The sequence below is a fragment of the Equus asinus genome, chromosome 13 (genome assembly GCF_041296235.1).
Source record: "Equus asinus isolate D_3611 breed Donkey chromosome 13, EquAss-T2T_v2, whole genome shotgun sequence".
NCBI classification, from domain to species: Eukaryota; Metazoa; Chordata; class Mammalia; order Perissodactyla; family Equidae; genus Equus; species Equus asinus.
Genome location: NC_091802.1, coordinates 7,670,596 through 7,683,015, shown reverse-complemented (window position 1 = coordinate 7,683,015; position 12,420 = coordinate 7,670,596).

Below are 12,420 nucleotides of genomic sequence, written 5' to 3'. Positions count from 1 at the left end.
ACTTCCTATAGCACCTAATCTGTTCCTTGATCATGTCACATTTTTCTTATAGTATTGTTTAAAATACATATTTTATGTTCTTCACTGAGTTGGAACCTCCTTGAGGGCCAGGGTCACATGCCTGACCTTTTAGACTTGCTGTGTCTAGTACAGTGTAGTGGGGATGGTGCTTTTCATCTTGACTTTATCCCACCTTTGTTTCCCAGAGAGAATTACATAAATTCTCGGTATTTCACTTTACTAATTTGTAAAGAAAATTAGATGGCTCTGCATTTTTCCTATAAAATTTATTCTGCTAGTGATAATTTTCTTGCACATACAGGGCAGGAATGGGACAAGCCTGATGTAAGATGCACCCTTAAGAGCCCCTTTGATCTGGAGCAATAGGTGAACCATCCTCTTGCCACTGCCAATGCTCTCCATCCCACTCCCACCAGTCCCCACATGTGTCTAGGGATTTCCAAAGTGCTGTCAGTCATTTTGATCTCATTAAATCCTCTCCATCAGAAAGGTAGGATAAGCTGTATAATCAACCCAAGCTCAATGGATGGTGAGGAAAGAAAGGTTGCAGAAAAGCTTAAATGATTTGTGTGGAGTTGCGTAACTTGCTAGTGGTAAAGTCAAGGAAGGATCTGAACATTTCTTAGTTCTCATTGCGTAGATTTCTGTTAGACCAGCCAGTGATTTCCAAACTATAGTCATTTATTATCTACTTTCACAATTTTTTTTTACTATGTCTGTGTAATACTCGTGCTTTGGTTTATTTAATATTTTTGTTTAAATCCATCATGTTTTAAACTTAAATATGGTGATTTCAAAGGAAACTTTAATTCATTGCCATAAATGGAAGACCAGTGTTGTCACTTGCCATAAATAGAAAGTTACCTTAAAAAGAAGTATCATGGGTACATATTAGGTTTTTTAAAATTGAGATATAACTGACATGTAACATTATATTAATTTCAGGTGTACAACATAATGATTTGATATTTGTATATATTGTGAAATGATCACCACAATAAGTCTAGCTAAGATCCATCACCATACATAGTTATAAAAATTTTTTTCTTATGATGAAAACTTTTAAGGTCTACTCTCTTGGCAACTATCTTAGCAATGGATATAAAACTATGTTATTAAATTCTGAGCCATATGATAGTAAGGAATAAAAAGGACTATGAATAAGCAGAAGTGGAAACTGAGCAGAAACTATGGGAAATCACAAACCATGAGTAAGTGGAAGCTAAAATGAATTGAGAGTACATGGTGAGGCCACTGGTATATAACACCAGGAGTGGTAGAAGCAGGATTTCATGGGAGTGGAGTCACCTCAATGGCAGGGCATATAACAGTGTATGACCAGTGACTAAATCTCTCTGGCTCTCGAAGCCTCTCCTGACGTCCAAATGACATCTCACTCTCTTTGATGTCTGGCCATACTGAGCTATCTGAGTTCCAGAGAAATTTTTTATCTCTTTATTTCTATTTTTGCGGTTACACGAAATAGGCTATTGCTTGAGGCAATTTTAATGAGTTTCTATTCTGTGGAAGTAAATTAACCTAAGACAATTGTAAAGATGCTTATTCTTCCTACATTAATTGGTAGACAACGCAATACCAGTTAAAACAGGAAAGATTTATTTTTTGAACCTGACAAAGTGATTTTGAAGTTTGACAAGGACAGTAAAAGATAAGCCCGACCAACTAAATTCAGAAAAAGATGAATGATGGGGCACATACATTGTCAAACTTAAAAGTGATTTATAGGAATACAATAAAAATAGTATGGAACTGGTACAAGAATGGATTGACTACGGGAAAAGAATAGTAAGAGTAGAATTTAGAAGATGGTAATGCTGGCATTTCACATCTGTAGGAAGAGATGTCAGGACACTTATCTGGCCACTTCAGAAAAAAACAAACCAGACTGATGGAAGTATTAATGTAAAATGGTAGCACAAAAGATATGTCAAAATATAAGAGAATCTGATCTAGAGGTGGTGGCACTGCCTTCCTAGCCGTTATGCAGGGCCAGCTCCATGGGCACGTGATCTGGGCAGTCCTCCTTCACGTGGCAGTTTCTCTGTGTCTTGACCTCATCTTCCCTCTGTGCGTGTCTGTCTTCTAAAAGGACATCAGTCATGTTGGATTAGGGCCCACCTTAATGACCTGATATTAACCTGATTACCTCTGTAAAGACCTGATCTCTATGAAGTCACATTCTAAGGCAATGGGGCTTAGGACTCCAACATGTTTTTTTGTGGGGATACAATTCAGCTTATAACAAGGCCCAATTTGGATTCTCCCTTATCTATGATCACTTTGATTCCACGTAATCTTTCCCTTACTCCGAATTCCATCTCATACGTCCAAAGTCAGAAACAAAGTTCTTACATTTTGTATAGATGGGTTCTCTAGCTGTTTTGGAAACTGCTCGTGTTCCCTTCTCTCATTTATAATCTCCTCAAGGTCAGGGACTGCATTCTTCACCTTCTTGCAATTGACTGACTTGCTTCTGTGAGGAGTTCCTGCATTGTCTCCAGTCGTTCTAGTAAGGTCAGCTGGGAATCTCTGAAACTTCAAATGGAAGCCATCAAATCATTGACATGTGAATGGGATGGGGGTGTGTGAGAAAGCAGCAGGAATCTGGTGCCTGAAGTGGGGGTGCTGGGCTGGCTGGGAGTCAGGAGTTCCCGCCTCCTCTCCCATCCCCGACTCCTCTTCATACAGCTGTGCTTTCCATCACGGATCCTGCAGCTGTTTTCTCGGACCCCTTGTTCCTCAATGCTGGAAATACGAAATGAAATTTGAAATGGATAAATATAGGAGATGTGAGGAACTGAAGATCCTCTTAAGGCCTGGATGAGCTCTGGTTGCAGGACACCTGCAGTTCAGTGTCAGCCTGGTTGGCCTGTGGTCGGGGGAGGAGGGATGGTCTGGAACATAGACACCAAGGGGTTGGATGGGGTGGGGGGCATGCCTTTGATGTGAATCGAATATTCCTGCAAAAAAGAGGGGGTGGGAGGGAAGCTTGGCTGAGGAGAGATCAGCATTCTCATTCTCTTCCCCCCCACGGCCCCCCGTTTTCCCTCCTGAGTTTTCAACTTTTGTGAAACTCCCTCCCTCCAGCTGTTTTTCTGCTGGCATAGCTGGGCCTTCTAGTTGCCTGGCCCCCTCCTTCTTACTCTCAGAGCCATGGAAAGAACCAGAATCCCTTTCTCTTGAGTTCAACCCATAGAATAATATCAGTGACTATAAAAACGACCTTATATTTATATGGTGTCTGACAGTTTACACGATTCCTTCAGTTACATAATCTTATTGTATCATTAGATAAGGCGGAGTTTTTACAAGGAGATCTTTGTGAAGGAACCAAGGGAGGGGGAAGAGAAGCAACACCTCAAATCATAAAATGATAGTCTGACGGAGGATGGATTTCTTCTGCGGAACAACGACAGATTTCCTCCAGCCACAGGGAAGCTGGGCTGGCACAGGCAGCGGGACCTGCCACCAGGCCCCCGTCTCAGCCCTTTCGGGAGAGCTACGCCCTACAGGGTGCTTTGGAACCTGCTTTTTACAGCTGTTGGGCAAGTCCTTCTTCGTATTTTCTGATAGGAACCCTTCTGGGTGGCCAATGACTAAACGAAAATTCACTTAAACATTTCCTGAGTACGTACTTTGCACTGGCCCCTGCAGGGACATGGGAGACAGGACTAACGGTATAAATCTCCTAGCCCATCCCACACCCTGACCAAGGCCAATCAGGCTGACCCTGACCCTTAGGTCTCCACCAACCAGAGGTCCTCCAAGCCTTAAGAAGCTTAAGGACAAACAGTGCAGCAAGGTGCAGGCTCTTTCTCTAGGGAACACATTTGACAGGAAATGAAGGGCTAGGGAGGGCAAGAATTTATCTTCCCAAAGCTACATATTCTTGCATGAGCCTCCTATGACCAACTAAATGTCTCTATGACTGGTGGTGAGGATATGGTTCCAAGAGGGGAATGCTAGGATGAGTGTATTTTCTGAACCTTCCACCCAAATGAAAAGGCATGGTAGCACGTGGCCCGACTAAAGGGGAAATTATTTACACTCACAGTCATTACACGCGGGCTGTAGGTGTGTGTGTTGCCAAGGCCCTCTGTCTACCCTCAGATCCATTCATTAGCAAGGGACCCAATTCAGTCCTCAGTGCTTTCCAAGCTCCCAGCTTGGCTGGCGTCTGGCCAGGGTCACTCAGTGAGTGCCTTCAGTGGGAGACTAAAGTGTGGGCGTAGAAGGGATTAGCCGAGGTATTCCTCTCTCTTTCTCTGAAGGTTTCTCCAACAGCCCCTGCATCTCCTCTGTGGCTCCAGTTGCCATCAGACAGGCCTACCATGCTTCTAGCTTCCGGAGGTGACCCTAGCCCCCAGGATCCCATCGCTCTGCCTCCCTGTCTGACCCTCCAGCTGGGGGCAGCAGGAACTTCTTACTTTTGCTAATCTTGGAGTTGTATCACTATCCCCCTTTGGCTTCTCAGCTCATCTGTCACCTGGGAAACCAATTCCCTGCATGAAAGCCCCTCTGTTTTAAATATTCAAGTGATTTTATTTCCTGATTAGATCCTGATGGATAAACCTCCTGATAAGAAAGAGCCAAAACTCTTGGGCATAGTTTTGAGAGAGACCCTGGCAATGCCTCTCCCCTCAGAGCCCAGTACCCTTCAGAGAGCCACAGGCCCCAAGCTCCCGTAAGCCTTTTCTTGGATCGAGGGCTTGGAAAATTGGGCTCTGTGATTTGTTGGACACATGTTTACATGGAGGGCCTGAGCAGTCCTACAGATTTCATGACTCCAAGACGTTAACTGACTTCCAAGTTTTATATATTTGAATGTTTAAAAAATAAATTTGGCTGCAAGATGAAAGAACTGGAAATAATTTCCATGTCCTCATTTGTGTGCTTCAGATATTACTACTGACATTTTATAAATATTTTAAACCTTTCTTCACCTTCTATATGTCAAGATAAAAAAGGACATTTTAGATAATAGCTTGGCTTGTGGGTGGTGCCTCTTTCTTGACTGCGGACTGATGACCCACTGATGATACTGAGTGATGGTCACTGGACACTTTAGACAGCAATGTTTTCCAAAGCACACAGTGAAGACTCATATGAGTGTTTGTTTAGTGGTCCTAGAATTGAGTGGTGTGAGGATCTTTTTCACTCCAAAATCTTCCTGTGCTGCATCCTCCCTTCCCTACTGCCTCCAATCCTGTGATTTATGCCCAAATCCAGCACAAACTCTCTCTGCTCCCCATCCTGACTCTGATTCCTTATCCAGCTTAGCCTCCTATCTCCCTCCCTCTCTAGTGGCTCTTCTGCTCTCTGCTGCTAGTCCATCCTGTGGAAGCACGTCAGAGATTTTAAACCTTTTTTGGGTAATGGGCCCTTTTGAAAAACCTCATGAAATAGTAGACCTCTGTAGAGGGACCTACCCTAAACATACGCGGCTTTAGCAAGTTAATACTCCTGAAGCCAAGACGTGGGTCACTGTTGAGACCCTGCCATGTATGCCATACCCTTCGCACTAGAGCTCCTTCCATCCCCTACCCTTAACTAAATTGCTTTTTCTTTATGGCACATACCACTCCCCATACAATCTTCTCTTATGGAAACACTACATTGAATTGAATTCCATTTCACTCCTAATTTAATTCTAGTGTGGTCAGAGAACATACTTCTATGATTTCAATTCTTTAAAATTTATTGAAGCTCGTTTTATGCTTCGCATTTGGTCTATCCTGGAAAATGCTCCATTTTAATAAATTTACGAGGTTTGTTTTATGTCTTAGCATATGGTCTATGCTGTAGAATGTTCCATGTGTTCTTGAGAATATGATGGATACGGCTACTGATGAGTGGAGTGTTCTATAGATGTCCATTAGGTCTAGTTGGTTTATAGTGTTCAATTTGTCTACATCCTTGTTGATCTTTTGTCTAGTTGTTCTATCCATTATTCTAAGAGGGATATTGAAGTCTCCAACTATTATCTTTGAATTGTATATTTCTATCTGCAATTCTGTCAGTTTTTGCTTCATGTACTCTTTGGGTTATGTTGTGAGGTGCACATATGCTTATAATTGTTGTATCTTCCTAATGAATTAACCCTTTTATCCTTATAAAATATCCTTCTTTATCCCTAGCAGCATTTTTTGTTTTAAACTCGGTTTTGTCTGATATTATTATAGCCATTCTGACTTTCTTATAGCTGCTGTTTTCCAGTATAACATTTTAATTCCTTTAATCCTTTTTTTTAATGCGTTTTTTTTTTAATGAAGAAGACTGGCCCTGAGCTAACATCTGTTGCCAATCTTCCTCTTTTTCTTTTTTCTCCCCAAAGCCCAGTACATAGTTGTATATCCTAGTTGTAAGTCATTCTAGCTCTTCTATGTGGGATGCCACCACAGCAGGACTTTATGAGCAGTGTGTAGGTCTGTGCCCAGGGTCCAAATTGGTGAACTCCAGGCAGCCAAAGCAGAATGTGTGAACTTAACCACTTGGCTGCAGGGCTGGCCCCCATTTTAATGCTTTTTAAACTATACATTTTGAGTTACTTTCTTAATTGTTGCTCTAGGGTTTACAATATGCATCTTAATTTATCAACATCTGCTTTAGATTTACACTAACAATTTCTGTGAGATATAGAAACTTTACTACTATATACCTCTATTTCCTCTCCCACTCCTTTTCAGTGTTGTTATTGTTGTATGTATCATGTCTGTTACAAACCCAACAATAGTCATTATAACCCAACCCATTATAATTGTTGGTCTATAGAGTTTTATGTATTTTAAAGAAGTGGAGAGAAAAAAAGGAGAGCAAGAATATATTTTTGATGTTTGTCATGTTAACTTTATTTACAATTTCTAGTTATCTTCACTTTTTTTTCCTGTGAGTTTCAGTTACTTATTCCATTCCATTCCCTTCCATTTGTTCCGTTCCTGGGACAGAAGAAAACTGTCTTCTTAAATTTTGCTCCTGACATTTTCAAAGTGATGTTCTACCATAGCTCCTTAAGGTCCTGGCCTCTTTGGAAATCCCTCATCCATTCAAATGACTCCCTCTCCATCCTCGGTGATTGTTCGTCTAAAGTCAGAATAACTTTCCTGAATGAATTCACTCCCTGTCTTAGCCCTATTTTGTGCAATCTTTCTTGATAACTTCTAATAATACATTGGTCATTGTTCTAGCTCTCTGGGCTAACAATTCTTCAACTTCTTCATTTTCTACTCACTGTTTATATCTACTGTGGCAGCCACACTTTAAATCTCAACATTACTCAAAGTGCTTCCTTGAAAAAAAAATGTAGGCACTGAACATAGCTTTTCTGATCACCACAGCCTTTTCTCCCTTGTTGAGGCCCACTAAACCTGCTCTTTCTTCTAAAGATAATTTTTGTCCTTCTTCACCAGTTTTGCCTGATTCTCTTGTTTCAGTGCACCCTTTCTGTATTTACATGCTTTCTTTCCATGGTAAACCAATGTACAATACTCTTCCTGCTGATGCATTGAATCTCTTTCCCTTATAATTATTTTTTATGTCTTTTTTACTAATCCCTAAACTTGAGCCTCTACAGCTCACATGCAGTGGCTTTATAGTGGACATTTCTTGTTTTTTTTAAAGATTTTATTTTTTCCTTTTTCTCCCCAAAGCCCCCCAGTACATAGTTGTATATTCTTCATTGTGGGTCCTTCTAGCTGTGGCATGTGGGACACTGCCTCAGTGTGGTTTGACGAGCAGTGCCATGTTCACACCCAGGATTCGAACCAACGAAACACTGGGCCGCCTGCAGCAGAGCGTGCGAACTTAACCACTCGGCCACAGGGGCAGCCCTCGACATTTCTTGTTTTCTTGACGGCCTAGCACTCATTCACTGTAGTTTTGTTAGGGCAGCTCTCAGGCCAACATGCTGTGCAGTGGAGTTGACTCAGCTGTAGGAGTGGGCATTACACTTAAACATAACCAGGCAGAATATCACAGTCCCCTGGTCACAGTGGTTGGTCCAGGGATGGGTACAAGCAAATCAGAGACAATGAGATGCAATGATAACTTTGCTGGGGCTGTTGGGAAAGAGGTACAAACTCTAGAGTGAACGCTATCAAGATCCCTTTTGTGGAATCTTCAGAAGGCAGAGCCAAGGGGGAGAGAAATAGTGAGTCTTATGGTACTGTTTGAGACTCTAGATCAACCCACACCTGAAGCTAGAGAACTCCTGGACATTTCTTTACAAGACCAATCAATTCCTTTTTTTCTTTTTGCTTTGGCTAATTTGGGTTGGATTTCTGACTTTTGCCACAAAAAGAATTATAACTGATAAATCTCCCTCCTTTACAGCTGGACATTTTAGGATAAATAAAAGCAAGATACCTAGATGAGTTAAAAGTGTTTTGATTCTTATAGTGATCTTAAGTCCTCAGACAGCCTCTCTCCCCTCATATGCCAGTAGAGACGAGATATAGGTCAGGTAATTCACAAAGAAAGTGGTCAGATAGCTAGTATGTAAGAAGAAAAATTTAATCTCATTATTAACTGAGAAGTGCAAATTAAACTGAAAGATACTGTTTTCTTGCATTTGGAGTTGACAAGCCTTGACCAAAAATAATAATTCTCGGTGTCATTGCCAGAAAACATATATTCTTAATAATTTTTAGTGGTACTGTATATTATTACAACTTTCCTGGAGGCAATTTGGCATTATAAATTTAAAGCCTGGGTATTTTGCATTCCCTTTGATCCAGGTATTTCACTTGCAGAAATAATTCAATTTGTTCATAAACATTAAACTACATGGTTGTTCTTTGCAGCACTGTATACAAAAGACAAAATTTTAGAACAACAAAAATATCCAAATTACAGGAGATTTTGCCTAGTAATTAGGAAGTTACTTTGTACTGGTATTTAAATTGGTTAAGAAATACGATTTCTTAATGGACTAAATAGTTCTCTAGCTTCAAATTTTTTAATATCATTTTAATTTAATTGAACATTCTTTGAGTGCCCATTATGAAAAATGAACTCTACCAGGCCCAGGAGCCACGGAAAATAATTTCTGTCTTCAAGAAACTCCCAATCCAGTGGAAGGAAATACCCATTGGTGACATGTGTAAAAATGTTAAATGCCATAAAAATCACAAGGGAGAAAGAGATTCATTCCAACCGGGGGAATTCCAGAAGGCTTTATGGAGGAAGTGACATCTGAATTTAATTTTGTAGGAGGGGCGGGACCCTAAGAGACTGTAAGGCTGGTGGTCTGTACATCCCTGCTTATATTTCATAGTAAAAAACTTAAAAGAGGGGAACGTGTGATAGGACTCTCCTAACCCTGGCTGAGGCCGCCCTTTGGGACTGGCAGTCTGCCCACGACCCAGGGAGCCCCCTTCTCTCCAGGGAGCACTAGCCTGAACAACTTGCCCGAGGCCCTAAGTGTGGTTGGCTCTATGCTGTCATTCCTGAGAGTTCAGCTTGTGGTCTGGGTGTGCTTTCCATCAGATTGAGCTTTGTAAAGAGGCAGGGACTGGGGAGGTAGAATAGAAAATTGGGAAAGTTCTCTTTGAGTTCCTTCAAATGAAAGCTTGATGAGATCTCCGGGGAGATGATATGTAAAAATCTTGGCTTTGTCGGTGGGTCCATATGTGTGCTGTGAACTTTCTGATGCAGTAGAAAAGGCTGATCGTGGCTAGATGGAAGAATTTGTAGTGTCACTGCATGGCTCCTCTCACATGGCATTGCATTTTGGATTAAGAACCATGGCTCTGAGATCATCGGACCACGTGAAATATAAAATCAATCATGGGCTTGCAATGACCTGGATAAGAGCATAGTGATTCGGCAAAATGAGGATGAGGAAATCAGAAAGAGATATGATTCAGCTATTTCCATCCTCAGAGTGCTCAAGCGACCCAGGGGCCTTTGTAGGCATCAGTGCAGTACAGCTTTAGTCCTACCAGTTTTAGTGCAATCATATTACAATAGAAGATCAAATATAGGACACAGTGAGATGTTGGCAATCTCCAGCAAATGGCCTCATAAAGTTGAATTTATCTAAGTGAGTAACGCACCATAGTGTAGAATCTGGCCTCAGAATCTAATTTTGCTAGTATACTTAATGATCTTTCTCAGGGGCTGATTCACATTAAGAAAATTTTTTGAGATCAACAGATCAAACTAGAATGATATCTGTGGATTTCAATGAGAGACAATGCATCAAGATCACTCTCACTTTGCTACTTCTAATTATATCTGCCTGATACACTTCCCCACACCCCATCCTGCCTGGTAGTCTTTACACAGTTGGCTCCTTCTCATCATTTAGACCTCAACTTAATTGTTCAAAATGCTATTTCTATTAGGGTAATTCTATAGGGAATAAACTAAAGCAATGTATAAAGCCGCAAACACAATAGAAGTTTACTTTTTGCTCATGTAACAAAGGAGGGGCAGGCAAAGAGATCAGTAGGAAGACTTTGCTCCATGAAGTCATTCAGAGATCCGGGACGACAGTGGTTCTTCTAATTTCAGACATGGTTTTCAGGGTCATCTTGGAAGTTGTCTTCATTCAGCCAAGCAGAAAGGGAGAAAAGATGAAAGAGCATGCATAGGAGGTTTGTATGAGCAAAGCCTGAAAGTGAGCACATCACTTGCATTCTCATTCCATTAGTTAGAACTCACACCTAATCGCAAAGGAGGCTTGGAAGTGTATTCTAGCTATGTGCCAAGGAAGAAGAGGAAAACACTGATTTTGGTCAGCAGTTCCTTGCCATTGCAGTTGTATTCCAGAGGGTACCACTTTTACATAGACTGTGTTATAAATGATGCCTCTGGAGTTGTGTAACATGGTGGCCCTGACACTCTATTCCTGGTAAATAGAACAGTAAATGGTGATAGCAGGTGATTACTGTAACATGGACTAGAAGACCTCAAATTGACATGATTAGCATATGCTTTCTTTGTATGCAGAATTTCAGGGGAAGCCAAATTGTAGCCAATGGTTTCTCTGGGTATGGACAGTTTTTGGGAATTTAAAGCAAGATAAGACAATTATGATGCTTCCATCCCTGTGATAGATAAATTCTTGTCTCAAAGCCTGGATAAGTTGAGTCCCTGAGTCAGAGCACCCTTTCAAGCAGATAAGATTGAGATGGGACTGCCAAATTTGCCACCATTATCCTTATTTTCTACTCAACTCAACAACTTATGACAGCTATGATCTGGAAGATGATGCAAAACTGACCCTGTGGATTATCTGTTTTGATCCATTGTGCGTTAGTTTTTATCGTTGAACTTTGGGATAAATGTGATAGCAGGCAAGTCAAAGTGGAAAGACAGTAGTCATAGCTGCTTGAGCTTGCATTTTTACAAAACAGCGACTGTACGCAAATTGCTAAGCCCTGCTAGGTCTGTGGAAAGCAGCTATGTAGGTGATGGTCCCTGAACTTGAGCTTCCTGGTGAATCTACTCTGATTTGGTCCAATGCAATCTGGAACTAATGAAAACTGCAAAATTGACTTAAAAGCACAACAGACTGAAAATTGATTTAGTGTCTAGTGAATCTCTTCCTCAAGTTTTGAAAAACAAAAACACAAGTAGTCTTTTGTTGTTAAGGCCTGGTGCAGCACTGGGCCTGTCTGCCCTTGGATGCATTGCTGGTCCTTGGCCTGCTCTCTGCATCACAGAGTGGTTGACCTCTCAGGCCACACCTCCTGCTCGGCTCTAAACTCTAGTTCTCCCTGGCAGGACCTCCCCGTGGGATTCATCAGGTGTCCTGCCCCTGGGCCCCAATATCGCCACCTTCTCCTTCGTCTCTCTAGCCAGGGTTGGCCTGGGCTTCCTGCTGTGGCTAATTCTCCGGTTAACTCACCTATATGACCTTGCAGCCAATTTTCCACGGAAATTCCCTCTGTTAACATACTTGAAGTGATTTTCGTTTTCCTGCTTAAACTTTGACTGAGAAGACCCTGTTTCCTGAGGTATTTTGAAACTGTTGACTTTGAGGTATAGATAGGTTGTTCTGAGCTGAATGGTTAGAGCAGAGGCAATTATTTAAATACCATAAAGAATGGTAAAAAACGTGGGGTACACATGCCCAGATACTCCTCTCAGGAGACTAGAAAATTCTATAAAGCCAGAAACTCTTTTGCTATTAAGAGTGACACCCTTGGAAAAAATCAACTAAGGGTGATATAAGTATAATATATATAAGTATATAAAATATAATAAAATTTATCTTGTTTTATAAAAATATAAGAGTATATATTTAATATGTATGATATAAATAAATACATATATGCATATATGTATACAAATTTAAGAGAAAGAATGCTAACATCTCATTTATTTTCTCCAAAAACTATGAACAGTGTGATTTCTGTGATTTATAAGAAATAT